The sequence below is a fragment of the Natator depressus genome, chromosome 7 (genome assembly GCF_965152275.1).
Source record: "Natator depressus isolate rNatDep1 chromosome 7, rNatDep2.hap1, whole genome shotgun sequence".
In the NCBI taxonomy this organism is placed as follows: domain Eukaryota; kingdom Metazoa; phylum Chordata; order Testudines; family Cheloniidae; genus Natator; species Natator depressus.
Window position 1 is genome coordinate 113,962,015 of NC_134240.1, and position 24,899 is coordinate 113,986,913.

General features: G+C 43.0%; 1 long non-coding RNA gene across 1 annotated transcript in view; it reads left to right on the forward strand.

Moving 5' to 3' along the window:
* The window catches only part of LOC141991730 (uncharacterized), an 81,791-nt gene extending 57,758 nt beyond the window's left edge, over positions 1-24,033 (forward strand). The window contains exon 3 of the long non-coding RNA XR_012640443.1: positions 23,932-24,033. This is a non-coding gene — a long non-coding RNA (uncharacterized LOC141991730). The remainder of the gene's footprint in view (positions 1-23,931) is intronic.
* The last annotated feature ends 866 nt before the right edge of the window (positions 24,034-24,899 follow it).

Below are 24,899 nucleotides of genomic sequence, written 5' to 3' on the forward strand. Positions count from 1 at the left end.
AAAACATAGAGAACCCCTCTAGGCAAAAACCTTAAGTTACAAAAAAGATACACAGACAGAAATAGTTATTCTATTCAGCACAATTCTTTTCTCAGCCATTTAAAGAAATCATAATCTAACACATACCTAGCTAGATTACTTACTAAAAGTTCTAAGGCTCCATTCCTGGTCTATCCCCGGCAAAGACAAAATGTAGACAGACACACAAACCCCTTGTTTCTCTCCCTCCTCCCAGCTTTTGAAAGTATCTTGTCTCCTCATTGGTCATTTTGGTCAGGTGCCAGCGAGGTTACCTTTAGCTTCTTAACCCTTTACAGGTGAGAGGAGATTTCCTCTGGCCAGGAGGGATTTTAAAGGGGTTTACCCTTCCCTTTATATTTATGACAGCTCTGTATCAGTGACGTGTCCTCTTCATTATTTACAGCTTCCCCAGTTTTTGTGTCATCTGCAAATTTTATGAGTGATGATTTTATGTTTTCTTTCAGGTCACTAACAAAAATGATAAATAGCTTAAGGCCAAAGGCCAAGAACCAATCCCCACTAGAAACACACCCATTCAATGTTGATTCGCTATTTACAATTATATTTTGAGAATATGAGTTAGCCAGCTTTTAATCCATGTAATGTGCGTCATATTCATTTTATATCTTTCTAGTTTTTAAATTAAAATTTCATGCAGTACAAAGTTTTATAGATGTTTAAGTACATTACATCAACATTATCTTTATCAACAAAACTTGTAATCTCACCACAAAAAGATATCAAGTTATTTTCCATAAGCCCATGTAGATTGGCATTAATTATATTATCCTCCTTTAATTCTTTAATTAAGTCCCATATCAGCTGCTGTATTATCTCGCCCAGGATCAATATCAGACTGACAGGCCTATAATTACCTGGGTCATCCTGTTTATGTTTTTAAAAATATTAGCACAACATTAGCTTTCTTACAGTCTTCTGGAACTTCCTTGGTGCTCTAAGACTTATTGAAAATCAACATTAATGGTTCAGTGAGCTCCTCAACCAGCTGTGTTAAAAATCTTGAATGCAGGTTATCCAGACTGGATGATTTTAAAATGTCTGTCTTTAGTAGCTGCTGTTTGGCATCCTCCTGAGATAGTAGTGGAATGGAAAAAGTTTTATCACCCACCCCGAATCCAAAATAGAAATATTTATTGAACACTTCTGCATTATTATTGATTATTCTGCTATTTCTGTCTAGTAATGGATACCATTGTTAGGATTCTTTTTGTTTCTAACATACTTAAAAAACTCCATCTTATTGTCCGTATCTCTGCTGGCCCATAGACTTCTCCTTGTGTCCCCTTGCTTCCCTTATCAATTTTCTACAATTCTGAGCTTCTGTTTTATATTCAGCAAAGAGTCCTGTGGCACCTTATAGACTAACAGACATATTGGAGCATGAGCTTTCGTGGGTGAATACCCACTTCGTTGGATGCATGGAGTGGGTATTCACCCACAAAAGCTCATGCTCCAATATGTCTGTTAGTCTATAAGGTGCCACAGGACTCTTTGCCGCTTTTACAGATGCAGACTAACACGGCTACCTCTCTGAAGCTTGTTTTATATTCGTTACTATCAACTTCCCCTTTCTTCCAGCGGAGGTTCATCCAATTAAAATCTGGTGATCCCAGGGTCAGTCCTGACTGCCAGTGATTCCCCCATCCAGAGGTGTGCTGATACAGCCCTCGCAGCTCCATTAGGGACAACTCACCCTTTAGCTAGAGCAGGCTGCGTTACCACCATCTTCTCTTGCAGGACCTATTACAGTTCCATCAGACATACTGAGGCTGTTTAATTCATTATGGTTCCCTAAAGTTTTCCCACTACCCATAACAAAATGTTCATTAAATAATTTAACTATTTAGAATGTGTGGCCTTTAAACACATTCCCATCCTCATGCTTCCCCGTTACTTCTTCTAGCATGTGTGATGGGAAGAGAGATGATAACTTTTTAAAAAACATCTTTGAGCTAACATGTTACTCAAGTCATTTGAGATGATTCGGAGGAGTCATTTGGGATGACAGCTTGTATTATTTCCTCTTGCCGGGATATAAAGAGAAAGGGGGGAAAATACAAGTGATTGAGCTGAAATAAGAAATATGTTTCCATGTGTTTGCAGATGACATCCTAAATCATTCACAGCTGCGAGCGGTTGTTGTGCAGCCATCCACTAAAAGATTTTTAAAATGTAGTTATATGAGTCTCCATTGCACTACTCTGATGTGAGCCCATTGATTTCACAGATTTATAGGTTCAAAGGCCAAGACCTGTACACATATGCCATAGAACTTCCCCAAAATAATTCCTAGAGCATATAGCATTTACATCTGGCCATCATGTCTGGATTTTAAACCTATCCCATCAATTTTATAATAAAATGTAGTTTACATTTGAAAATGTAAAGCTGAAAGCCTCTTGGGTCTCTCTCTCTCTCTAAGACCTTCCCAGCATTCTTTGCTGCTTTCTTCTTGTGCTTAATTATAATGTCCCTGAACTGGCTGGTTATATTTATATCCATTTTCCTCTCCCTTTATATCCTGGCACTCTGGGTCTTTTTCAACCACAGTATTTTTATACATGTATTTTATTTTCCCCTATCTGCTTTTGTCCTTGATCTTAGAATTTGCTTAGCAGCATCTTGTTTGTGGCTTTCAGACCAGGTCATGACAGCTTCTTCAAGAGCTACCTGTGTGAGCATATGTGAGTGAATCAGCCACTGGAGACATGCAATAGCAGCATTGCCATTAGGAGATAATGTGATACTATCAGTGTAATCTCAGTGTAAAATCCCTTATCCAACAGTCATAATGGCTCATGATTGTAGAGGTTCATATTCATTTAGAACAGACAGGTTAGTGAGGGCAATAAAGACCTTTATTCATCCCAAATAGGAGATGGCGTTAGAGAGTAGAGATGGGTAAATGATTCATAACAAATTATTTATAATTCAGTGCATTTTGCCTTTCTTTTTTTCTTCACAAATTTTTCACAAACAAATCATTACTTTCTCATTCAGTCAACATTACTGGTGAAAGAATTTCCTCTGGCTAAAAGTCTGTAGGGTGATTGTACGTGAGCATTGTATTGTGAGTAGTGCTGTATTAATTTAGATGGAATAAAAGGGCCCACAGAGTCAAAGGTGTTAACATGACCCTAAAACTGTGTTAAACAACGTTCGGGTTCAGTATACAGAGACCTCACCCTGCTTTATACCATAGCAAACACTATTAAAAATCATTTTAACATGTTATTAAAGATACAGAAAAAGAATGAAAAACACTTTAGGCACTTAAAATGTAAAATATTAAGCAAAGCCTTTATTTTAACAACAGCCCTTGGTCCCTTTCTTTTAGATGGAGACTGTTTTTGGAAGGAAACCCCCCCCCCCTTGTCTGACAGTTTTTTAGATGGTATTAAAGATGGTAATAATTGTCCTTTTTGGGAAAAATAGAAGATGTTAGCAGAGATGGGTTGGAGCTGTCATTGTTGCTGTTGTTATTAAAATCTGATCCTGTTTTCTACAAGGCAAAACCAGATAAACACACTCAAAAGGGGAAAGAAAAGAACAGTAAAAATAGAAAATTCTGCTTCGGTCTCTGCTGTTAATTTTTATTTGCTGAAAAAAGACTTGGAAAACTTGCACCTGCATCAGGTTTTCCCACAGAAAATTTGATTTTTTTCCATCAGGAAATTCAAAATGAAATATTTTGGTTTGGGTCAGTTTGACCAGAATCAGAATATTTCACTTTGTTGAAATGACCCAAAACATTTAGTTTCAAATCATTTTGAGAAAATACGAACCTGCATTTTCCTATCAGCACATTGCCTTATGAGAGTGGGAGTTCGCTCTTCCATTCTCTCATGGGCCCAGCTCCCTGAAAGATTCCATCTCCCTTAATGAAATGTGGATTTGTCCACAGTTGTCAACAATTTTCTTCTGAAGTATCAGGTACCAGCCACCATCAGAGATGGGATACTGGACTAAATGGACACTGGTCTGATCTATTTCAGTCCTATGTCCCTTTTTTGCACATAGTATGTTTCTGGTCTCTGAATAGATGGATGTAAGGGCGGATACTTGCAACTGCAGTTTGAAATTCAGTACCATATTTGCTTTTTGGAGAAGCATTCCTGCTGGGAAACAAATTTGCTGCAACATTTCAGAAAAGAAGCAGGAAAGGGTCAAACACCGTTGAAGTGAATTTGATAAAAAAAACACTTTTTCCCCTCCAAAAATCAGTGGAAATGGGCTTTGTTTTATTTTCCCCTGTATAATATGTTTTTGAGAGACACAACAATGTACTCTGAACCAAATATACAGCGATTCCCGCCTAAAACAACTTGGCAGAAGCGAAAGGCACATATCAATGGTCTTGAGTGCATATTACTGTTCAAGATTGTGAGAGTTTAAAAAATCTTTCAAGTGCTAGAATATGGGAAGAGTGGTGCTCTGGAGCTGCAGTAGTCGAAAGATAGGGTGGGGGGGGCCATTGGTGCTTCTTCTTTGCACCTGGGAACTACAGGCCAGTCAGCCTTACCTCAGTCCCTGGGAAAATCATGGAGCAGGTCCTCAAGGAATCAATTCTGAAGCACTTAGAGGAGAGGAAAGTGATCAGGAACAGTCAGCATGGATTCACCAAGGGCAAGTCATGCCTGACTAATCTAATTGCCTTCTATGACGAGATAACTGGCTCTGTGGATGAGGGGAAAGCGGTGGACGTGTTGTTCCTTGACTTTAGCAAAGCTTTTGACACCGTCTCCCACAGTATTCTTGCCAGCAAGTTAAAGAAGTATGGGCTGGATGAATGGACTATAAGGTGGATAGAAAGTTGGCTAGATTGTCGGGCTCAACGGGTAGTGATCAATGGCTCCATGTCTAGTTGGCAGCCGGTATCAAGTGGAGTGCCCCAAGGGTGGTCCTGGGGCCAGTTTTGTTCAATATCTTCACAAATGATCTGGAGGATGGTGTGGATTGCACCCTCAGCAAGTTTGCAGATGACACTAAACTGGGAGGAGAGGTAGATACGGTGGAGGGTAGGGATAGGATACAGAGGGACCTAGACAAATTAGAGGATTGGGCCAAAAGAAATCTGATGAGGTTCAACAAGGAAAAATGCAGAGTCCTGCACTTAGGACGGAAGAACCCCATGCACCGCTACAGACTAGGGACCGAATGCCTCGGCAGCAGTTCTGCAGAAAAGGACCTAGGGGTGACAGTGGATGAGAAGCTGGATATGAGTCAACAGTGTGCCCTTGTTGCCAAGAAGGCCAATGGCATTTTGGGATGTATAAGTAGGGGCATAGCCAGCAGATCGAGGGACGCGATCATTCCCCTCTATTCAACATTGGTGAGGCCTCATCTGGAGTACTGTGTCCAGTTTTGGGCCCCACACTACAAGAAGGATGTGGAAAAATTGGAGAGAGCGAAGGGCAACAAAAATGATTAGGGGACTGGAACACATGACTTATGAGGAGAGGCTGAGGGAACTGGGATTGTTTAGTCTGCGGAAGAGAAGAATGAAGGGGGATTTGATAGCTGCTTTCAACTACCTGAAAGGGGGTTCCAAAGAGGATGGATCTAGACTGTTCTCAGTGGTAGCTGATCACAGAACAAGGAGTAATGGTCTCAAGTTGCAGTGGGGGAGGTTTAGGTTGGATATTAGGAAAAACTTTTTCACTAGGAGGGTGGTGAAACACTGGAATGCGTTACCTAGGCAGGTGTAGAATCTCCTTCCTTAGATATTTTTAAGGTCAGACTTGACAAAGTCCTGGCTGGGATGATTTAGTTGGGGATTGGTCCTGCTTTGAGCAGGGGATTGGACTAGATGACCTCCTGAGGTCCCTTCCAACCCTGATATTCTATGATTCTGTGATTCATCCTCCTCACCCAACAAACATCCCATGGTTCACTGAAAGTAAGATCAACTTTGCTGCTAGAGCTAAATGTGTCTAGTGGGTGGACTCTGCTTCTACAGAGGAGGAGGACCCTCAACACTGCTACTTACTTTCGCTCAACTCAATCCAACAGAACTGTTGATCTCTAGGGAATGTTGCAAGGCTTGTGTGTTTATTACGCAGGGGGGATTGAATGCCTGAGGATTTAATTCTCTGGGAATAGGGGGCTGTTCCTCTTCGGTGACAACGCCAGCCAGCATTTGTTTTGTGATGTGGTTTTTAAACAGTGAATGGTTTGTGAATATAGAGATTGATGAGAAGTGTATTGCATAATGAGTATCTCGACAGTAACCCTTTATGAGTTCATTTAATAATGGTTTACTGTTTAGTGGCAAGTTGTAAGGTATCAAGTGGAATTTATTATGGAGGAAGTACATTCAGTTCATCTGGCACTGTGTGTCCTGTTGCTGCTTAATGTTTTTCATTGTCACCTTAAGCATCCAACACCGGTCCAAGTGCTTGGAATATTAAAATATCCCAACGCTCCCACTTGGCAATGTCATACGCTGCAACAAGGCCACAAGGCTGCATAAGTGATCACTTTTCCATCTCTAAAGCACCTTCTTTCTGACCTCTGTGGTGAGAGAGATCCCAGGAGCCACCAGATGGATGCATTAAGTGGTGCCCTTGTTGCAAATTTTGTGGCAGACAATCCAGTTAAGTACTTTGAATCTGTTACAAAATAGCAATTGAAAAGTTTTTCTTTTTTTGTAGCGTGTCTGACTAATATTCAGAGCAACTTTGGAGTATAAGATTTCATGTGGCACTGATGTTACTTTATCCCAAATGCAAGGAAAACTATGTAGGCTTAGATTTTCAAATGGGATTTGGGTGTTTCAACTTTGACCATTCAAGCCTTAAAGTATTATTTTGCCCTTAACATACATTTTTAAGAAGCAAAAACCTACTGCTATTCCCCTGACAAGTATTTTCTGTAAATGTGCATTCGGACCCCAGTGCAGTCTGAAGAGAAGCATCCTGATGGGCTGTGAATAGAAATGCTTTCCCATGTGAATGCCCATTGCATTAGGAATATCCTCATCCAAAGGGCCAGATTTCCAAACCAGTTGCAGATGAAACAAAGGTTGCATGTTAAAAGTTGCCACTGGATTCTGTCGTCTCACTGATGGTGCACACATATTAGGTGTGCAGTTGCTCTGGTGTCTGCACACGTATTTCAACATTTTACTTCTTTGGCAAAATTTGGCTCTGGCTGTTAAAGAAAAAGGGGGCACTTGTTTGCATCACTATGCCGCTGATTAGCAGCAGTTTATCATAATTCAGGGGGTTACTCAAGTACATTTTTCTTTCCCCATTCCAGTAAGATATTTGGGTGCTGAACACATTCTAAAGTAAGAGTCACATGAAGCAACAAAAGTGTCTGCTTTTTAAAACTGCCGGAAATCAGTTTACAGATTGGTCTTCTTCTCAGTCAGTTGTTGTTATTTCCCTTGATGACTAGTAGAAAACCTTTCCAGGCTACTTTGGGGGGTTGCTACCAGTGGAAGATTAAAGAAGACCCGAATGCATCAACCAGTCTGAACTCAATGATTCCAAGAGGATTTGAACATGCTCTGAAGGGGCCTCACATACATGAAAGCCCCAACCAGCTTTGGGATTCCACTTATTTTTGTCCATGCCAGTCCTGTTTCCACTTAATCTGTCCCTGCCTCTAGCTCCTGTTGATCCCAGGGTCCTTCTGTTCCATTCTCTTTTGGTTTGGGATCAGCATTCTCAAAGTGTGGCTATTTGAGGAGTTTATTCCACCAGTCACTGAAATTCCCAAATAAAATAAGAAGTAACTGTTAAGCTGAAGGGTGACAGGGGAGAAGGAAAACAAAGGAGAACGAAGCCTGAGAGACTGCTATCTAAGTGCAATACATGTGAAGAGCTGGTCTGGTAATTACCGAATAGATTTTTCAGTAAGGCTGCTGGATGTCATCATATTGTTCTTGGTAAATACGATGAAAATGTAAGAAATTATTAGGTATCTCGTCTAGCAACTGTCTGGTTTATTGTGTGGCATTTATTGGACGGGTTTAGAAGCCTATCATTTGCAATGAATTTTGACTCTGCAAGAATTTTTCTTCCTTTGGAGAAACAAATTCAATAGATATATATTTTTAAAAGCTAGATTTAAAGACTTGTCTGCGTAGCCAGATGATGCAGTGTTACCACAGTCAAACAGGAGTAGGGTTTTCTTTTTATTTCTTCCTCCTGATAAGTAGGTGCTGTTTTCTGAGTCCCTTTTTCCATGTAATGGGATTCTTTAAGAACTTCTCAGCTCATTAGCAAGCTGTTAACATAACTCTTCTGGCTGGCTTTTCTTATGATTTTTTTTTAAAGAAGAAACCCAAAGTTCCTCCTTATAGCTCAGACCAATCAAATAGCAATAATTAAGGCTGGATGCAAAACAGCAGCCCCATTGCCAGAAAATTTTCAACATTTTGGAATTTGTTTTCATTTGAACATGGAACAAAATTGAGACCTGCCAATTTTTTTCACAATAAACCACAACAGAGAAAAAGAGAGAGAGAGACCCCACAATAGCCAGCAGCCTCAAGGTTAGAGCGGCAAGAGACTCAGGTTCAAGTTCGTTATGTTCCTTGCATACATACAGAGAAGTTAGATAAAAACATAAATACTCTCACTGGAAGGTTGCACTGTAGCACTACTTTTATTTTTAAATCCTGAACAATAACACACAATAATCAAAAACAGAGAGCAAGCAGGCTGCTCCCTAAGTCAGAGAGGCACAACTCACCCCACCTTATTCTAGACTGGTTCTTTCAGACTGATCTGGATCACATTTTCCTACAGAGGCCTGTTACCTGTCAACAGGACCAGGAACCGCTCCCTTCCCCCACATACTCTCAAAGAGATAGTTTGCTGCATTTCCAGCACAATCCTCAAAACACCACAAAGTCCATGCTCCAAATTAGGGAGAGCAGGGACTTGAACCTTGGTCTCCCATATCCCACATGAGTGTCCTAACCACGAGGCTTGTGTATGTCTTTATTTCTCTGTCTTTTCTTCCCCCACCGCATCCCAGACCTGAAAAACCTTCTGAACTACATTTCCATGAAACATTTCTGTTTCAGTGAAACAACATTTTTTGACAGAAAAACAGTTTTGTTGAATATTTTTTTCAACCAGCTCCAGTAATAACTCACTTTATATAACATCTTTTATCCCAAAGCACTCCAAAAACTGTGTGTAATAGAGATCCCTTCAACCACCAGTGAAATGCAAACACTGAGAAGGGGTAGAGTAGATGGAGGTAGGCAATCAAAGAGCATAATGCTGAATTACAGTGCGCAGGGGGGAAATACCATTCTGGATAGGGAAGCAGTGCAGACTCGGACTCACACAAGGTGCAGTGGCATCTTTAATGTCCAGCCAGAGTAGATAGGGCCTAGGGTTTTCTAAAGTTCCCGCTGAAAGACCTGCAATGTCAATGGGCTTGGATTTGGTGGCTGATGTTGAGGGATGCTGCAAGGGGCCTTATTTTCCTGTGAAAAGGGTTTGATGGGATTTAGTTTTGAGTGGGCATTGGAATACATTTGGTTTCCAGCTGGAGAGGTTTCTTATGGAATATTCTTATGTGGTAGGTGATAGGTGGGTGTCACAGGCTGACTGACTCTTAAAGGGAAATCAAGCTCAGCCTTGCTTGTGATGACCAGCTGCGCTCACAGCTGTTCCGAACTGGCTGGGAATCAGGTGGCCTTAAGTAAAAACTGGACCCAGCTGAGAGAGTGAGAAGGTTTGCACAAAAGGCTGAGAGAGCTCAGTTGGTGGGAGGAGTTTTGAAGGAAATTGATAATCTAGGACCAGCCCTGAGGGCATCAAGAATAGAGGAGACTTGGGAAGTGGGTCTGAGAGCGGGCCAATCCATTGGCAGATGGCGTTTGGGATAGACTGGAATTGAGGATACAGAGAAGGAGAAGGGACTGTAGGGAAGAAACTCAAAGTGTCAGTGGCTTGGTAGGAGCTGGGCCTCTAGAGAGAGAGAGACCAGGGAGGTAGAGCTCTGAAGGAGAGCAGGAAACAACTTGTCAGAGCCTGGGAGGAGGGGAAGAGTCCGTGGAGGACTAAACCCAGGAAGGGGCTGTGGGAAAAGCTGAGAAACAGGCCAAGGTAGGAAATGTTCCAGGTGGAAGCAAGGGGTTTGAGTAGATAGACCTTGGCTGCTTTCTTCAGGATCCCTGGACTGGGACCCTGATGAGAGGGAGGGCTGGGGTTGCCCTGTTGCCCACCAAGGAAAGTGGTGTGAAAGCAGGGTGGCCAGATATCCTGATCTTATAGGGACAGTTCTGATATTCAGGGATTTGTCTTATATAGATGCCTGTTACCCCCCCATTCCCTGCTATCGCTCTCTATCTGGTCACCCTATGTGAAACCTTGAGAGTTGGGGGCTGGAGATGTGATCTAAGGACATTGCACCATTGTTTGTGGGACTGTCTGTTACCCTGGAAGGGCTGGGACTAAATGTGAGATGGCCAGAGAGCTGAGTCACGAGAAGAGGCAGACTCCCAGTCAAAGACTAGAGCAGCTGTCGGCAGCAGGTGCCAGATGAGGAGAGCCTGCTGTGTTGCACCTGGCCCTGAGGGGGATTTCTGCTTAAGGGTTTCAAAAGCCTTTTCGCTGTTTTGTTTTTCACTCTGAATTTTTACATATTTGGATAGAGGTTGTTGGCAGGCACAATACATGATAAATAAACAACCAACAGATTATCCTGTCATATACTTGAAATGATCAGGCCTCTGTGTGTGTGTGTGTGTGTGTGTGTGTGTGTGTGCGCGCGCGTGCACCACTGCCTCCCATTGGATGGAATCAGTACTGCTTAGCTTTGTGTCAGTGGGCCTGAAAAGTAGGATGTGGGTTAAAAGTTATTGATGATTTTATTCTCATGGGGTAGACACATGGCTTCTACCCCTCCTGCAACTGGACAGTTCTGAGTGTCCACAGTGAGCAGCATGTGATGGTGGGTTTGTTGCAAACTGCATGGAACTCAGTGTTCCTCCCTTTAGAAAAATGAAGGGCTGAACTGGCCTTACCAGAATTCACACTTGTGGTTCCAGGGAAACAAGCTATTTGATCTCTAGCACTGAATATTCAATAAATATTCAGTTAATGAATAGTTAAACTGTAAAATAGCCATATTAAGTTAGCTGGGAGTGAGTTCACTTCTTGCCCTATCTTACTCTGAGGCCAGGCAAAACATGTGGTGGAGTTCCAGTTAGTTCTAAATTGAGGCTCCAACAACTTCCTGTTTGGAGGCTAATACAGGGACAGATTGTACCTGGCTTTTGCACAAATGTAAGGGCAGGCACTAGGAGCTTTCTTCACCACCTAGTGTTGACACAAAAGCACAAGGAGCTCAGTGACTGCTTCCTACATGCCCCATAGAAAATCACAACATATAAGAAGTATCCCACACCACTTTGCACTCCGTCTGTATGACTGTATCTCAATCCTATAAGAGTAAACATCTCCACACTCAGATTAAACTCACAGGTGCTGCTAAGCCATCCCAACCAACTGCACTCTCCTCACTTGATTAAAAACAAAGACAAACAGCAAACCTTTGCTGGATCAAGCTAATGTGAATCGCATCAGGTTTCTATCCCACTCAGACCATTAGCAGAGAGTCGGTTCTGTGTATAAGTGATTATAACTCAGTTTGCAGAGGGTGGAAGAGACCAGGCAGGATTTGCTCCAGTTTAGTCATCAGATTTTCTATTGTCTTAAAAAAACCCAAACCCACAAACCTTAATCTTCATCCAACCAAGAAATCAGACAGCAGCCAGGAAATTCAATCAAGAACCCATCTGCTGGGCCCTTATGGATTCATAACAGCCATGATCTCAATAGGATCATACATTCTCAGAAGAAATGTCCAGTGAACCCTGAATAAGAGAACCCCGTCCAACACATGACCCACGCACCCACCCCAGATTCAGAGACCATCTGCTGTATCCCCAAAGTAGTGAGTTCATTTCTGCTCTGCCTTTATTAGAAGAGAATTTCCATTTGCGTCATATGTTCCATGGTAATTTTCAGATGTGTTTCAGTATATATACCCTTGACCCCAGGCACATTCATAGGTATCTACATCCTTCTTCATGCCGCTGCCACTACTACTTTGCCAAAGAAAAAGGAATGTGGAGTTACGGACAGAGGGGGTAGAGCATTGAGGAAAGTAGCAGCCACTGGGAGAAAGATTTTGTAGAGTTTCTTGGAGGTGTCATAATAAATCATAGGCCACAGAAAGCTGGGGTTCGTAGCTGAACCACAGACGTGCAAGTCAGTGTCTTCTAAAGAAACCCCTAAAATCACCTTCAAAAACTGTTTAAAAAGCTGTGAAGTCCTGTTACATTAGAGCAGAGAGAGGGAAGCAAGAGGAGGTATAGATGTGCCAAGAAACCCTTGGTAAATCAGTCAATGGCTTTCAGAGTTCAAACTGAACTAGACAACCGCTGGAGTATACAAAGTAGGGGAAAATCCTGGTGTGGCAGGGAGATAGACTGAAAGACCTAACTAATATTATTAATATTGGATCAGATTTTCACACTAACATTATTTGATATTTTTATTGCAATAGTACACAGAGGCTCCAGTCAGGTTAAGGACCCCGTTGTGCCAAGTTTTTTCCATTTGTAACTTCTTGAATTCAGTGATAGGGGCAGTACAAAGGCCAGACACACTGGTCTCCACTAAGCAGCCAACACTTACCAAGTTACCCTGTTGGAGTACATGAAATATTCAGAATAGAGAAATACTCTCCGTCTCTCTTGATACTTTTATTATCATATCTGAGCAGCCCTAGGTACCACTGGTAAATGTTGACTATTTCATGTCTACTATCTGTGTACTAAAGTTGTGTGCCCATGTGAGGCAGTGTGGTCTGGATATACACTGGACTGGGAATCTATTCTGTTCCCAGCTCTGCCGATGACCTTGGGGACGTTCATGTGCCTCCATTTTCCCTCCAATATTTTGTTTGTTTGGATCTGTAAGCTCTTTAGTACAAAGACAGTCACTTTATGTGTGTCTGTGTAGTGCTTGGTACAATGGATTCTGATCTCTCTGATGTCTCTAATATTTTTTTGGTACAAATACAAATACTTAGTAATAATAATATCTGTGAAAGCAAGAAATTGGACACCAATATCCATTGTAATGCTTGCATTGTGAAATATGGGGGAAGGGGGGAGTTTCTGGCTCCAGTAAAGAATGCAGAACTTCACTACTTTCATTTGCATTGTGCTAAAATGCGGGTAAGTCAGCAGCTGAAAGGTGAGATGAAAATGTGAGTGAAAGAGGTGATGAGCTACAGGAAGATACATTAACATTTGCTAAACTATGTCTCAATCTCCAGACATTAATATGATAAGTTGGCGCCTTTGTGATGTTTTTTTCATGCCGGTCTTCCCTTTTCTGCTTCAAATTACACAAACCCCGAAGAGCTACTTTATGGTGATGAACTGGAAATGTGCAAATGATTTCATCACAGCTGCAGTAGTTTTCTCTCCAGTAGCACTGCTGTAATCATGTTGACATGTGCAGAAAAGTTCCACCCCTGCCCCTTCCCTGAACTATAACAGGGCCTCCAGCCTGCTGGCTTCACCCCGAGGAAGTTCTGCCTTGCCTCCCGTTACCTCAGAGTCAGAATGGCCTTTTGACCAAGAGTCTGTCCTACTCTCCTTATAAACTCAGATTTGAGACTGCTTATCATGCTGATTGCAATCACCATATTATTACTTTGCACGCCTGTATTCATTCACTTGTTGCCTCCTCTGATATTTCGATTGGAAGCTGTTTAGCCCAAGACCATCTTTTTGTTTTCTCTCTAGCACACCTAGCACAATGGGACCCTAATCCCTGGTTGGATCCCTTGAGTGCTCCTGCAATTCCAGTAAATAATAATACATTTCCCAGGCTAATACTCATCAAGATGTAGGGATAATTTTGCAAATTGCCAGCTGGTGTCATAGCTGGCATCACAGGTGTCCCAGCTCACTCAGTCAGAGCAGGAGATCCTGAATATCAGGGTTTGGTGCTCCATGTTGGAGGAGTGGTTCTGTTCTCTCCTCTGATTTTAAACTGCTCTGGGCAGGAAGTGTCTTTTTCTTCCACCCGGATTTGTACAGCACTGATCACAATGGGTTCCAACTCTGTGTCTGGGGTCACTAGATGGTACATACAAAATAATATCATCATCTTGGTTTAAAATTCATCTTTTAATTAGTGCTGGTTGGAATATTTTGTGAGATAATTGTTCTGTTGCTTAAAGTATTTGAAACACCCACTTTCTTGTAATTCTGCCACTCCCCCCACGCCCCTCTCTGTCTAGCTGGTAGGAAATCTTTGATTACAAAAGAAGAAACATTTTTCAGCTAAAATTTTGCTGGTGATGGTTTTTTGTCTTCTTCAACCAACTCCAGTTTTAATGTTAAGGTGAAAAGGGAAAACTGGAGACTTGTCAAGTACTTGCATAGCTGAAGGCACACTGGAAAAGACAGATGGGGAGCCAAAAGGTCTGCCGGATTATCAGAGGACCCCAAAAAGCAGTAAGTGTGGTCAGAGTTAGAATTAAGCTAAACTCAATGCTTTCCAGCCTAAGGTCTTGATCCTACAGTGAGTTCCACTATTGACTTCTGTGGAGCTCCAGGCAGGCACAGACAGGGGCCCGCCTGGATGGATCTTGTTGCAGGGTCAGGGCTCGCTGTCCCTGTCCAACAAACAGTCATGCAAGTTCTTAACTTCAGGCAGATCCGTTTTCCCAGTGACCTCAGGAGGACTACTCCTGTGAGCAAAGTTTAGCATGTGGATACGTGTCTGCAGGATCAAGGCCCAAGTCTGGAAACAAAGGAGAAAGTCAAGGCCTCGGACTGTGCAGTTCTGCTGTATAATGTGTCTGCTTTGGCTTTCCTTGCAATGAAGAAGTTATCACCCTTCACCTTCTATTAAGAAGAAAAAAGCAATGAAAAAGCACTACAATGACATTAGGGTTCAGCCATTTAACCTACAAATGTTATGCCATAGGGTCAAGTCAGAGTGGAAGGATCCTGTGTGATTAACAGACTACACCTTCATCCTGTAATGGGATCTTCACAAGTTGAATCCTCCTGTGGTGTAGAACCCCATTGAAGTCAATGTTCTGTGTATGGGTGACAGACTTTGCCTCCAGTGGATCACCTTGCTGGCTCAGGACCTATGTGCTGATCACACAACACTTACCTAGTTAGTCCCGTTAAAGTCACTGAAACTATTTTCATGTCTTATTCATTTGAGTAAGGGCTGCAAGATAGAACTATAGAGTTATAGTCACTGTTTTCTTCACTTGCTTGCCGGGCCCTGGATTCTGTTAGGTGTCTTATTTTGCCACAGCTGATAACATGGGAGACATCTATGTCTTACTGTACTAGTATTTCCCATCATGGCATTGCCACTGGTGAATCTAGTTAAGCTAATATCGCTAGTGTAGACATTTGGTGTTGGCCATCAGTGTTTTAACCACTGTGTTGTCTAGATCTGCTCTGAGTAGGATTGTGGTTAAAAAATACCACGGGACAATCTACACTGAGGCCCCTGCCATAGAGCTTCACTAGTGATATTCTGATGTAATACTTCTGATGATGTCATGCCTCTGTCTTGTGTTTCATTGGCTGAGTGTGATGTCCTCAAATAGACTGATGTGTGGGTGGAGTTCTAGAATGAGCCAACCCTTTTTTTTAGCTCCATTTTACTTGTGCAGTTTGAATTTAGCTCTCAGACAAGTGAACATCTGTTTATTAACTTGCCTTCAGATTATTAAGAAATTGTTATTCCAAGCACAACACTGACTTTCATTGGCAGGAATAGTGTCTTCTGGGGTTGCTATAATAAATACAGTGCTGGAATACCTGCCACAGCAACGAAATGGGAGCATTGTTACCATGCTCAGAAAAATGATACATTATTTTGCTTGTTGCTGTTAAGCACTGAACATATTTATTTTTCACTTCCGTGAGCACAGTCTGCCACAGCTGGAAGAAAGAATGAATAAGAGACCCTTTCAGCCTGTTCAGCTATATTGTACACAAGTGCTTTTGAGAGAGGGATGATGGCAGATAGGATTACAAGTGTTTATGGTAAACAATGGAAGATCAGCGTACATTTGTACTTATCATGGGGCTGATCCTGTGAGCTGTTATTACCACTGGTTCAGCTCCACTGGAAAGCAAAAGCCACCAGTCTTCTGTATCCCCAAGTGGCATAGCGCTGGCATAGCAGCTCCTACCCAGTCCCTCACCTTGCTGCCAGCATAAGGGATGTGTTCAGGCAGCTGCAACATCCCTGTCATGGAAGCCTTAAGGCTTCTCTAAGTTGTGCCTTGGAATTGACCTGGCATCTGGTGACCCCAAGAATGGAGGTGTGGAGGGGCATAAAGATGGCATGAATTCTCATTTGCAAAGCCCCAGCTACTCCAAGTGTTGCTGGGTGCAGAATGATCCAAGTTCTTGCCCTGGATGCCTAAACTATTCATTGCTGCTACTACTGGTAATAACTACCAACATCTAGATCCACAGGTCTAAAAGGACAAAGGGTATTTTTTGTCTTTGGTTTTTTTTTTTTTTTTAAGACAGTTTAGAGGTGGCACCCAAACTAAAGCCTTGGATCCAAAGACTGCCTCCCCCCTGCCTCTCTAATAGGCTGAGCTGTACCTAAAAGTCTTTAATTCCCCATCAATTTGGGGAAAGTTTGGATCTGAACTGTGCAGCTCTGGCCTCATACTAAGCTAGAGCATGGTCAGCCCTTTTGCAGCCATACTGGGGAAACAGAGGGAGTAAGAATTCCCCTTTCCATTTACCGCCCCCCCACTTTGTCCCCTATTCTCTCTGTCTGTCTCTCTTTCTCTCTGCCTCCCTCCTCCCCACCCCTCAGCTGTGTTACTAGTTCTTAGCAAATAATTTTGACAATGAACATTAGGCCAGAGCCTCAGCTGGTTTTTTTTCGCACCACTCCATTAACTTCAGTGAATTGATGCAACTTTACACCATGTGAGGATCTGGCCTTTAGCGGCTAGGGAATTTTCTGTGAGCAGCATATGACTTTGCCACTCTATATAAGTGTACATGGCTACAAAAAGTACCAGCATGTTTCTGTGCTCTGAGCTGGACTCTTAGACTCAGGGGATTCTAAGTAGGAATTTCACCTTTGATATCAATCAGAGAAGGATTGGGCCTCAAATGGGTGGTGTGAATTCTCATCATTCAGGGTTAGATCCCCAGCTGATGTAAATTGCCATAGCTCTCTTGGTGTCAGCAGAACTATATTGATTTACACCAGCTGAGGACCTGATCCTCTGAGTTCAAAATATACAGTATGAGAATAGGTTTCAGAGTAGCAGCCGTGTTAGTCTGTATTCTCAAAAAGAAAAGGAGGACTTGTGGCACCTTAGAGACTAGCAAATTTATTTGAGCATAAGCTTTCGTGAGCTACAGCTCACTTCATCGGATGCATTAGTATCAGGGGGTTGCCGTGTTAGTCTGTACCCGCAAAACCAACAAGGAGTCCGGTGGCACCTTAAAGACTAACAGATTTATTTGATGCAACTGAAGAAGTGGGGTTTTTACCCACAAAAGCTTATGCTCAAATAAATCTGTTAGTCTTTAAGGTGCCACCGGACTCTTTGTTGTTTTAATATGAGAATATTTATCCTTATGTTCTTAAAATCCACTGTTTCCAGGTCCATTCCTGCCTGTGGGCATATTCGCTAGACCATTTGTGGGTAATGAACACAGCCCGACCTAATTCTGTTTCTCGTCCAAGCAGATGTTATGAGGGAAAAGAGCCAGTTGCCCATCTCTGAATATCATAATGTGTTGCTGCTGCTGCTATTTGTCTGTCTTTTTTAAACAAGAAATGTATATGGAGAATTCAGGCCTGATTGAAGACCCAGTGAACTCAATGGAAGTCTTCCGATTTAATAGGCTTTGGCTCAGTCCCTTTAATGTATTGAAAACATCTCACAATCCTGCCTGTCTTGATGTATGAGCTGTCTCTTTCATGTAGCTTTCTCTTCTGAAGCTGGCAAGCTCTGTATGCATAGAACTCAAGTCGGAATTTGGAGTGGGACTATCCAACACTCCCCATGTGGTGTTTTGCTGTGAAATGTGGGGCACTTTTCCCCTCCCCTCCCTTCTGCATCTGGCAAGATGGAATTTTTAAATGTCATGTCAGTCAGTGTGAACTGCACATAGCAGTGGATCAGAATTTGACCTTTCTTTCCTTTAGATCCTTGCATCCTACAGCATAAGCATTATTTTTCATCAAGCATATTGCTACAAACCCCACTTCAATAGAATTCTCACAAGGTTCCACTGAAATCCTTCATCTTGTAGCAGGTTAATCCCATGTTGCCGATGCCTTTAGACAGTGACAAGGGGCAGAGCAAATAGGTTTGCTGTGCTCTCTCTCAAGTATTTTTTTAAAGTTGTATTGCCAGCTTCTTGCCCTTTCAAAGGTCTATTGCTCTTTCAAACAGAGGGCGTCAGTTTGCATTAAAGTGCAAATATGGTGCGGAGACTAGCGTATGTGGTTGATGACTTGCTTCTGGCAATGGACAATGGTCAGCTGTCAGTAGAGAGGCTATCAGATCTCAGAGCTGGCTCTAATACTGTTCATCATGGCGTGTTTCTGACTTGTCTGTGGACTACTAGAAGAGTGGCTGATGTTGCTCTAATGGTCTCTGTTTTCCTCCTGAGATCTCACAGAGTATAACTAAGAAATAGCTCGTTTTCCCATTGGGCTTTTTTGCAGGGTTTCTGTATGGTCCCGTTCTTTTACCCCTCCTTTAAAATGTGTATGTGTGGAAGACTGCACTGGGGTTCATTTGGACCTTTGTCTGCTCCTGAAGTATTGAAAGGAGCAATGACCAAGAGATCCTTATTCCAGTTGTCATTGGCTAGCAGATTATGGCTATTTCCCTTATCTCTGTCATCTCTAGGTTGCTTACTACCATGCCTTCCAATCTGAGCAATGCTTGAAGACCACCAGATGGCTTCATCTAATATATAATGTAGCCTTATTGGTGCCAGTCATTTTAAGCATCTTGCACCTATGCTCCACCTGCTGCCTGAGGCTCATTGGCACAGACTGGAATGCCATTCAGGATGTTTGTGTTAATGTATAAGGCTCCAGACAGTCTGGATCTCACTATCGTAAAGACTAACCACCCTCCTCATGTACCCTCCCAAGAGAGGATATCAGCTGTAAGACTGAATGTTTCCGAAGCTGTTGGCAAGGTGGTTTTAATGCAGGTTCCTTGACCTTGGAACTGGCTTCCCTTGCTGGCCTATCAGAATCAAATTGGGTTTATAATCCTTTGGGTTACAGCGCAAGGTTTAGCTGTTTGCTCAGACATTTATTCCAGTCTCAGCTTCTGGTAACGCTGGGATATTTTTGTTAGTGCCTCCGATTGTTGTTGATATTGAATCTGGCAATTGTTAGAAGTGTATAATGGCCAGGGCATATATAAATGAAATAAATGGGGAAGTGGCCAAATTACAGAGTTTGAATCTGGATCTGAATGTCCGCAGGGTTGGGGGTGATTAGACAAAAAAACATTGTCAGAGCCATCACGAAAATAAGTATTTAATGGCATCTATGAAATAAGACCCTAATCTACAGGAGCCATCCAGAGAACATGCAGGCTGTCATCTTGGAGTGTGGTCAGTAACTTCCTGCCCCATCCCTTTTGTGAATACCCTGCTATTCCCAGCAGAGTCCAGCTCTATGCTAGTCTTTGCCTTGACTCTTAAAGCTTCCAAACCCTTCTCTTTTTCTGCTACTTTGCTTGCTACAATGACTAATTGTGAAGTGAGCTCATGTATTCACAGTACAGCATGAGAACTTCAATGTAGAGTTGTGAAACCTCACTCTATTCTCTTATATGGATTCTCAGTGCAAGGGTAATGGACAAACCTCCAGGGAGAGGTCGCAACAAACTTGTTCTTCCCATATGAGTGGAGGTCCCACCTAGAACTGGGCTAGATTGGAAGGAAAATCCAGGAGCCCCAGTGTGTAAAAGTTTGAGAGCCACTACTCTTAACTATTTCAGCCTAAAATAATTGAAACAAACGTGAGAACAATTGCCTGTGGTTGCATCCTCCTGTCGTCTGCTTTTTTTGGCATATGCAAATGAGAACAAGTCACATTCAACATTCCCCTCTTTGTCACAAGCAGCTGAGCAAGGTTCATGGTCAGTTCCATTTTCTTAATAACAGGCTATGGTAGCAATTTCTTCATCCATTTCTACAGGCAGGACAATTAAAAGGTGGGGTGCCATGCTAACTTTGGAAACATTTCCTCAGCCTGTCTGCTATTTCATATTCCAGGCCATGTCCATGAAATTGAATTCACGGCACACAATATTCTGGTTCATAGTTCAGATCTTGTTTTTCTGAGTCTTCTGATCTGTCCTCTTTTTGACCTGGAGAGAAAGAGCAGCTTGCTACCTGGTACTAGGTTTCTCTCTCTTCCCACACCATCTTTGTCTTTGACTTCATGCCTTCAATTGTCTGCTGTGGGAACTAGTCTGTGTGTCATTTTGATGGGGCGGATTGTAAAAAGCAGGATATGTGAAACAGTGGGAAACCTTTCATCTGTAGCTTCAGGAAAAAATGTTTGATCAACAAAGACATTTGGCAAGACACGTGGGGAACTAACAAGGGCTTTTGTATTAACAAAAACTATCCATCACAGCTATCTATCTTATACAAATCTTGCTGTTGCCTTTATGTTTTTTTCAGCTTGTCGGACACACAGTACTTTGCTCAAACTCGAACACTTAAAACTCCTAAGAACCTGAATAAAAATGCTTGAGGCATATCAAAAGGCCATTGACATTCACAGAAAACCTTTTACTACCCTTTTTTTTTTTTAAACGCCGGAGATTAGTAAAACAGGGCATTTTCCAAGCATCCAGAATCCATGCGTCTCAGCGTTCAACGAAGAATTGAGAAGTGCTTCACGATCATATATAGTAAAAATGAACCTCATGCATAAAACCCTCTCACTGGTGGATTACATCATTGAGCTCATCAGAGCTTGGAACTCTGGGATTTTCAGAAGTAGGATAATCTACTCTCTGACATGTGAGTCAGTCCTACAAGTTGGATACCTTTGAGGCTAGGATATTGGTTTCAGGCTGTATGTGTGAGAAGGAGAAAGCGAAAAGGAGCTATCAGTGTTACCCTGAGAGGAAGCAGGAGGGGGCTTCCTGGGCCCAGAGCTCACTAGAGTGGCAGGCTTGGGGATTGTTTGTTTCTACTGTGTTCGGGGGAACTTGGTGTACTTTTGTAAATAGACAAGATTACACTAAGATTATACCTGACTCGACTCACCTCACCAATGCGTCATCCAACTAGAAAAAACCCTGCGAAGCCCTGAAGTTTGACTAACTGCCAAACTAAAGGGACAATAGTGCTTTGAACTACAGCTACATCCTAGGACTACAGTAACTTTATTGGCTACCAGTCTATACAGCTAAGCTCTGACTTGCCATGAGACCTAGTGTCTTGGGTCGTAGGCCTCCAGCCCCAAGGAAAATATCTACTCTGCATAGGAATCCAGGCTGTGACACACACAAGCCCAAGCATCTCCTACACAAATCAATCTGACTTGGACCCAAATCCCTCAGGACTCGGCCAGGGTACAAGCCCATGTCTCAATGTGGTGCAGTTCCAAGCCCAGGCATTTTGCAGTGTGGATGCAGCTCAAGTCCACAGTCTTGAGTCATCAGACTCAAGTTGGAGAGTCTGCCAACACGATCAAACAGTTCCCTGGGCCTGCGTTTCCTAGCCCTTCCATCCCAAAGCTTCCCGCTCAATTCCCAGGAACTGGAAATAACCTCCTGGTTCAAATACAGCTGCTCAGCATTTAACCCTTCACTTCCATGTGGACTGCTCAGTTAGAAACACAGTTAACTTTCATATGTGTGAGCTATGATTAGCATTAATCAAAAAGTCCTGTGTCAAGCATGCTGCTGACAGGTCAGAGAAATACAGCCAGTTTCTGGTTAACCTCTGGTGTGAGGCAAGTAAGACAGTTATCTTCACCTAAAGCACAAGAAATCATGTCTACAAAGCTATATCAGCACTGCAGGCAGCACTGGGGATTAGCTGGACAGCACAAGAACAATGCAGAGAGCAAAGTAAGCAGCTGAAAACAGACCACCACAAAATTAAGAATGCTAACGGCACCTCTGGGAACTCCCTGTCTTCCTGCCTTATTTGTGAGGAATTCAGCTAGGTGCTGGAAACCGTAGTGAGCACTGAGGCCACAACGATATATGGCAATCTGCTGAGCAGAGATGGGACCCTTATAAGTCACAGACAGCAAAGGAGGAGACGAGCCAGCCACCGGATGAAGGGCAAGAAGTGACCCTGGTGCTGAGACTGGTCATGGAAGAGGCTATGCCTCTGGAACAGCTGCAGCACATCCTGGGTCCACAGAGGAACTGTTTGGGGATGGCCCTTGGAAGCAGCCCACAGCAAAACTGGCAGAACAAGGAAGAGCCACCCTGAGCCATAGGCTGGTAAATTTCTGCTGCCATGTTTGTTGTTATATATGGATGGGAGGCATTTCTGGCTTATGGCCCTATTCACTTGTTAATACAAGCTGGGTTTATACTGTGTTTCCACTCAGGGTGGAACCCACACCATTCCCTTAGCCTTGCCCCCTTTCCCCGTGATACTGTGGATTCCAGGAAATGAGGAGGGGAAAGTCAGACAAACAGTGATGATTAAATTTGTACTTGTTACTCACTGATTGTTAGACATATGGATTGGGGCACTATAATTATGAGCCTCACGTACCCATCCCTGCTAAAACAGTGCACTTGTGAGTAATTAGCTTACAGTGAGAGTAATTAACGATTGGAACAGTTTACCAAGGGTCATGGTGGATTCTCCATCACTGATAGCTTTTAAGTCGAGATTGGATGTTTTTCCAAAAAGTCTGCTCTAGGAATTATTTGGGGGTTGTTCTCTGATGTGTGTTGCACAGGAGGTCAGACTAGATGATTATAATGGACCATTCTGGCCTTGGAATCAATGAATCTATGAACCTTATCAATCTGCCACACCCACACTGCCATGGTCTGCCAGTAAACCTTGTCTAAAAAAGACTAGTTGTAATGAGTCCAAACAAAACCAGACTGTGTATTTTCTTCCATAGCTGGCTGAAATGAGTTCCAATTACAGCAGAGAGCGGCCACCTGTCTGTATTAGGCATCCCAATGGCTGGCAGTCAGTCAGAGCTGTCCATGGATGTAGGATTCTTGGGAAGAGGCTCCATTGTTTCTCCATGCTAAATCAGCATCTCGTTGGTTTTAGCATGAATTTTCATCCATTGCTGGCTAGTGATGAACGCAAACGTCTCATGGAGTAGGAACTGCAGAGGGTTGGTTTACGTTCCAGTGCAGGGTATACTTATTAGGGCCACTTCTGTAGCCCACGAGGCCCCTCCATTTGGAGATGTGCTGGTCAGTCACCAGATGCCTAAAAATCTCCTTGGTCTCCATGGATGATGGTCTGAAACAGAAGCTACACTTCCACTCAGGGACCTCCAGAATTTCAATGTTTTCTAGAGATTGCCCTGCCTTGTTTCATAATCCTACAGCTAGTGACAACACCCCTTATGACACTGGGAAAAGTGGTGGGGATTTATAAATAATTTCAATTGACTTTTGTATGTGTATCTTAGCATGATGTGTGATGGCGTTCAGTGTTGTTCCAATGGACATGCACAGTGGCCTGTGTTTTTGTGAGAATAATATCAAGCTAATTGTTTAAAAAATATAATCTTTTGACCTTGAGGTAAATCAGGCCCCCCTGAGTAGAAAATGTAATATTTTTTATTGTGATCAGACAATAATGTGCTCTTTCACTTTTCTTTCAAGGCCCTCCCACCCCTGCTGGGGAAAATACACAGCACCAGCAGCCTGGGGCAGCAGACCCACCGTCTGTGGGGAAGGAGAAAGAGTTTGAGATGAGTTATGGGAGAGAATCTCGATAAAACCAATCAGCAGATTGAGTACCAGATGGCTATCGTGACCTGCTTCTGGACTGGCATGGCCTCCTTCATGTGTGTCCTGGAACAGAAGGGTAGAGCAGGTTAATCACAATTCTCCAGGAAATCTGCTTCTTCATGCAAAAGTTCTGGAACCACTGCTGGTCATACCAGGTCTGTATGACAATGTGATCCCATCAGTCTGCTTGTGACCTTTCTCCAGAAGTGCCGGTCTATGTATGGGGAATGTGTGACTCTGGCAACAGGCATGAGCAGCATTGGGGGATCACACCGGATGTGCCCGTGCCCCCTTCTGAGAGGTGCTTTCAGCAGGTCAAATACCACTGTCAAAATGTCCGCTAGTGTTTCTCAAATACTCTGCCTGAGTCCCAAAATAGGACTGACAACGTGAGCTGGAGAGGTTCTTTCACTGAGTTGGGCTCCACACTGGTGACTCTGGTTGCTAGGATTTAAAAATGGCTTAGCTGGAAGTATTGGCAGTCTCAAACCACTCCTGGGGTTCCATCAGGTGGGGTGGACAGACAGGTTCTCCCACAATCTACTACGAACGAAGCCCTAGAGCGGCTACAGTTGACAAGGGCACTAGGAACCCTGGGATACACCTCCAGAGGCAAAAGCTCTGACTTGGGTTTGCGTAGTACAGTACGGATGCTTCAGCACAGTTGGGAGGCCCAGGTTTACAATGGAGTGTAGATTGCTCAAGTGCAGGCTTGGAAACACCTACTCTGCAGGTGTGGGTCCCACAGGCCCAGGCTTACTGTGCCGCGTAGATGAAACCTAGATATGTTTACTGCACAAAAGGACTTGATTGCTCCTTCTGTTGATCCTGAAGTAGTG